This window comes from Lactuca virosa, chromosome 6 (genome assembly GCF_052849685.1).
Source record: "Lactuca virosa cultivar CGN04683 chromosome 6, Lactuca_virosa_CGN04683_v6, whole genome shotgun sequence".
NCBI lineage: Eukaryota > Viridiplantae > Streptophyta > Magnoliopsida > Asterales > Asteraceae > Lactuca > Lactuca virosa.
In genome coordinates, this window is record NC_136431.1 from 225,573,349 (window position 1) to 225,579,448 (window position 6,100).

Here is a 6,100-nt window from a genome sequence, read left to right on the forward strand (position 1 = left end):
AAGGATATGATTTCCAAGAGTTGCAGATGCAAGATCGATTTGGAGCACCCTGGAAGGAGAGGGTTGTGCTAGGTGCGTATGGGAGAGGATCCCAGGAAGAGACCCATGACTTCTGATCATCGGGTGAAAGGCCAGCAGGGTCGGAGTCAGTGCAGCACGTACAGGAAAGGGCACAAGGGAGTTTGTCGCTCCAAGTGTTTAGGCTGCTACAGGGTAGCGGGGTTGGTCACGTCAGCCGAAGGTGATCAGTATTCCTCCAGATGTTGCGGGTATGTCATCTTCTATTGCTACTAGATGGATGTTGGGGATACGTATCGCGTTGGAGTTATGAGTGAGTTTGGATAAGTTAGATCTCGGGTCAGTTTCCTACTAGTGTTCGGGTTATCAAGGATCATATATGCCATCCTGCATGCCGAAAGGTCCTTGATGAACCCACAGAGGGATGCATCTTGCGGAGTGGGTTCCGTATGTACCGTTATCATTTCGGATCTTTGTCGGGATCTATGCAGGAGTATTATTTAGAGGATACTCGGTCAGGATTGGAGTGATAGTTCTCCAGTGAAGTCAGCGTTCAGGGGTTCAATCATTGTTCAGGTATGGTCGGTAATTGTCTATGGATGAACTTTGGAGTTCAAGGCACTACCGTTGCAAGGACAGAGCTGGTGACATGAAGAGGGTAGTGTCAGTCGCGGGTGTTAGATACATAAGTGGTTGGTCATCGCATGTTCAAGAGAAAGGTATTTTCGCATGGGCTGTGTTCGGTTAGAGTTCAGTGGTACTGCAAGATTGGAAGTGGGAACGAGGATTCGTCAGCTAGAGTGAAAATTGAGGCCTTCAATTGACAACATGATATATGGACTAAGGTGTCAAATTGGACCAGATTTTAAGAGTACTCATCAAGATTTCCGAGGATGGGAGATCTCAAGGTTTAATCGGTGATTAAACGCTAGCATTGGCAGGCACAGGTTGTCATCAGTGGGGTATTAGAAAGCGAGAGGGATTGGGAATCCTTCAATTCTCATGTACTGTGTAGACTTAGTCGAATATAAGTGGCGGAGAGACTTTTTATAAAGTTATCCAACTGTGAGTTTTGGTTGCGCAAGGTGCAATCTCTTGTGCACCTTGTCAGCCAGAAGGGTATTCTGGTCAATCCGGCCAAGATAGAGGCCGTGATGCAGTGGGAGATTCTGAGGTCTCCAACTGAGATTCGGAGCTTCCCGGGTCTAGTGGGTTATTATCGAAGATTTATACGGGACTTCCCCGAGATTGCAGTTCCTTTGACCCGACAGACCAAGAAGTCGGTGGCCTTTCGTTGGGGCCCTGAGCAGCAGACAGCCTTCGAGACTCTCAGACAGCAGGTTTCGGGAACCAAGTTAGAGCTCCAGTTAGGACTCGAGTTCAGTTGTGTGTGAGGTTGAGTGCGTGTTCGACCGGTATGGAAAGTGTTGTAAGACTACGGGGGTAGCCGTAGCATTCACTAGCGATCAGGTGGTATGGAAAGTGTTGTAAGACTACGGGGGTAGCCATAGCATTCACTAGCAGTCAGATAGTATGGAAAGTGTTGTAAGACTACGGGGGTAGCCGTAGCATTAACTAGTAGTCAGTTAGTATGGAAAGTGACGTAAGACTACGGGTGTAGTCGTAGCATTCACTAGCGATCAGATAGTATTGGAAGTGTTGTAAGACTGTGGGGGTAGCCGTAGCATTCACGAGGTTAACCGATAGTGTTAGCGTGTTGTAAGTCTGCGGGTGTAGCCATAGCATTCACAAGGTTAGAAGATAGTGCTTGAGTGATGTAAGTCTGTGAGTGTAGCCACAACCTTCACTTGGATGGCAGATAGCATGAACGCGTTATTAGGACGCGAAATGAACAGTAGTACCCACCAGTTCGGGTGCAGCAGTGAGGATATGGAAATCTACGGATTGGATTTCGGAATTACCCAAATGGATTAGATCTGGTTAAGCCAGTAATGAGGCTGCAGGGACGCCACTACAGTTATGAGATCAGGGAAGCAATGGACTGCTTAAGGTCGTTTGTGATGTAAGGCTACCATCGATTAGGTAACAATCACTTTTAGCCTTGGATTTGGTGACGTCAGGATTCGACGCATGGACCCAATCGGTTTGGTCAGGAGGTTGTTAGAACCACAGTGGCATGATAACTAGTGGCAACTAGTTCCCGAGAAGGATTTCGTTTAGAAGTCGTGTGAGACGACCAAGTGGGAGCCCTTTTAGCTCAGCGACCGGGCTGGGACCCGGTAAATTCAGATGACGGACGGATGAATTGAGACCAGGCAGGTCTCGTTAGATTTTGGAAAGCAGCCATGTGGCAACATACTGCTTCAGGCAGTTCAGTGTTTGGGCAGTTTCAGCGATTGGCAATACTAGAATTTGTGTTTAGGGTTGCAAGTTTGGACGGAATAGCTAGATGATTTGGGGAGTGACAAGTCACTCACAACGAGAGTATCTGAGCCTTCGTCAAGTATTAGTGGTCTGCATGGATAATTGGGTCTGTGACCCTGTTTTATAGTGGGAACCTCGAGTTATCAGAAGTTGAGTAGTCATTTGAGGGATAAACATGCTAGATTCAATGATAATGACTTAGTATGAGTGGTCTTTCAAGGATTCATACCATCTCGAGACAGCAGATTTCGGACAGAGTACATGTGGTCTTGTTGCAAGGAATTCGGCACCTGTGGATTTTAGGGCTTTACGAGGATTGGTCATAGCTACCATGAGAAGGCTAGGGCGTGCCCAGGTTGGTGACCATGCTACTAGAGTGGTTGGGCGAGTAAGGAATGGTAAGGAATGATTTCGAGGACGAAATCTAATTTAAGTGGGGGAGAGTTGTAACACCCGTCTATTTAATAAATAAATAAATTAATTAATGATTGTATTACAACCCTAAAATCAATAATTATTTAGCAGGGTGTGTTTTTGAGGAGCTAATTGTAAAGATTTTAAAAGTCGGGAATTAAAAGTGTAAGTTCCGAACTCAGTTTGTATATATATATGAAGACAGGGACCCCGTGGTAATTAATTGGATTTAATTTAAAAAGGAAAAGAGGTGGAGGGGCTGAATATGTCATAATTACGACATTAGGGGTTGTTTGGTAATTCATGGGTCGAATTTGAAAGGAATTTATGAGATCAGGGGCTAATGGGTAAATATTAGATTTAAAGTGAAGAAGATATTGTGGGGAGGGACTAAAAATGGTAAATGAGTGAAAGTTTCAAGAATACGGGACTTATACCCGTCGAATCTTCCTTCCCTCTCATTTTAATGGAACAGGACCCCTAACCCTAATTGATGCTCAGCCGCCACCACAAGAAACTACCCCTAGCCGCCATCGTTGGTGTCGGGTCCGACCGCCGCCTCCTTGACGTTGAAGCTGGAGTCCACCGCACCCAAGATCGCCGCGTAGCTGCTGCCAGCGACGAAGAGCAGCACAAGGATGCCAGCAGCGGGCTGTCGCTGCCCTCCTCCAGTGAAACGAGCCATGTTCGCCACTGTGCAAGTCGTGTGTGTGGATACGAAGTTCTCGGTAATGATTGTAACCACCCATCTACTCCTTTCTCTTCGTTCTTTCTGTGATTTGGAGTAGTTTATGTCGACAGGGGCTGCCGGTGATTTTAGATCACCGTTTTTGGTGTTTCTGATCGGCACCTGCCACCGTAGTGGCTGGGTTGGGAGTAATTCGGTGTCCAGCTCTTGTTTACGAGTGCGTGTGTATGTCTGCTCGGCTGGGGACAAAGAAAAACAACCGCCACCACCGTGAGGTGGTGGCTATCGTCGTAACCGCTGCTACTACTGCCGTTTTGGTGTTGTTGCCGCCGCCTTGAGCCGCCAGGTGGGTGGCTGGAGTGTTGGATGCAATCTGAAGTTTATGTGCGTGTGTTTTGTCTAGTTGGAATACCAAGAACAACCACCACCACCGCCGTGAGGTGGTGGCTTCCGCCATGTGCCGCCTGTGTGTGCTTATTTTGTTAGTGTGTGTGTGTCATCTTGAGATTTAGCCTTGTAAAATGTAATTGGAAATGGAATAATGAGAAAGAAACCCTAACCACCACCGTAGGGTGGTGGCAGCCGCCATCGGCCGCCGTTTCGGGTGACGGTGTGCCTCGTTGATGTTGTGATTTGGTTTGGATGTTTGGACAAGGGACTAAAACCCTAATGGGCCCAAAGAAGCCTTAATGGGCTTAGTGAAACCCTACTGGGCCTAATGAAGCCCTAATTGACATTAAAGCCCAAACATGTGTCTAATGGGTCTAATGGACCTTAATTGACCTTAGGAAACCCTAATGGGCTTAAGGACCTAGCTATTGGGCCTATTGGGCTAAGATGAGGATTGGAAACCCTAATTAGGGTTTAGAAAACCCTAATATTGGATTTATGGGCTTGGACCTATCGGGACCCACATTTGGGCCACTGGAATGGAATTGTGTGTTAAGCCCAATCACACCATATGATTTATTTAGAAGAGTGATGGATTTAATGGATTAAGTCCTTAATGAGTTAAGTGAGAAACACTTAACGCTAATCGTCATTTTATGTGAAACCCTAATTTCACTTGGGTTTATTGTTGGGCCTTGATGATTGGGTTATTAATGGGCCATCCAAGATCAAGCAAATGGACTAGAATAATTAATGGGCTTTGTGGTAAGGCCCATATGAGGAGTTAGGCCCAATTTGGAAAATTGGGCCATAGATGGGCCATAGTTTCGGCCTTCATGATTATGAGGTATTGGGCCATTAGAATACCAAATGTTAGACTGGACTTTTTGGTTGGGCCTTTAAATAAGACCATGTATAGGCCTGGGCCCAATTTGGAAAATTCGGCCATGTGTTGGGCTTTGATTCCTAATTGACTTTGGGCCTATGGATTGGGCCTTGGGCTTGCATAAAACCAAGCTTGGGGTAATGTAGTAATTATCCAAAGTATGTACTCATGGTTATGTAGTGGAACCCAATTATTAATTGGGTGTTATTTTGGTGTTGACAGTTCGGGAATCTGTCATCCAACAGTCGGGGCTGAGTCTGCGGGACTTCAGCAGTGTGAGATTGAGTCTGCGGGACTTCAGCAGTGTGAGGTGAGTTACCTTCCAGTAGAAGTGGGTCTACGGCCACAATGCCGACCCACTAGTAGGAGTTGTTTGTTAGATGATTGTCTTTGTGATAATTATCTGGTGTGTTGTTATCTGATATGCTAGGATGCTATGATATATGTGTTAGTAGTGGTAGGGGTGATATAGCCCCTAGTTACCGGTTGAAGGATCCCGAAGGGGTAGATAGTACTCATGCATGCCTAGCAGTATGATTATGATATGTTATTATGTGATAGTGGTAGGGGTGAAATAGTCCCCGGTTACCGGTTGAAAGATACCGAAGGGGTAGACAGAACCCATGCATGATATGTTGTAATGTGATCAGTATGCTTATGATATGTTGTAATGTGATCAGTATGCTTATGATATGTTATTATGTGATAGTGGTAGGGGGTGAAATAGTCCCCGATTAACGGTTGAAGGATACCGAAGGGGAGGTTAGCTCCCAGTTACCGATTGAAAGACACCGAAGGGGAGGTTAGTTCCCGTTTACCGGTTGAAAGATACCGAATGGGAGGTTAGCTCCCGGTTACCGGTTGAAAGATACCGACGGGGAGGTTAGTTCCCGGTTACCGGTTGAAAGATACCGAAGGGGAGCCCAACTCCCAGTTATGCGAGACAGATACCGGTTGAAAGATACCGAGGGATAGGCATCATGTGGTATGTGGTATGATGGGGGAACTCACTAAGCTTTGTGCTTACGGTTTTTAGTTTTGGTTTAAGTACTTCGTTTTCAAAGGAAAGGAGCCGGCTCGATCGCAGCGTATCACACTATGGTTTTCCGCACATGAGATCTTTGGGATTATACTCTGATAAGTTTTTATGATAATTTGTTTTGATTATTGACACTTTGGTTTTGACATGAGATATTAATATGAATGTTTTTATACTGATGGTTTTATATAACAACATAATTAAAACGTAATTTTTGGTCTTGAATTTTGGGATGTTACAACTCCGCTTCTAGAAATGATTTTACTTGACGAAACCGAGA

General features: G+C 45.6%; 1 long non-coding RNA gene across 1 annotated transcript; it reads left to right on the top strand.

Annotated features, from left to right (window-relative positions):
- The first annotated feature begins 3,296 nt into the window (after window positions 1-3,296).
- Window positions 3,297-4,138, top strand: LOC145120646 (uncharacterized). Its single transcript, XR_013714277.1, has 2 exons — window positions 3,297-3,545; window positions 3,619-4,138. It is a non-coding gene; the product is annotated as an uncharacterized LOC145120646 (long non-coding RNA).
- Window positions 4,139-6,100: the final 1,962 nt, after the last annotated feature.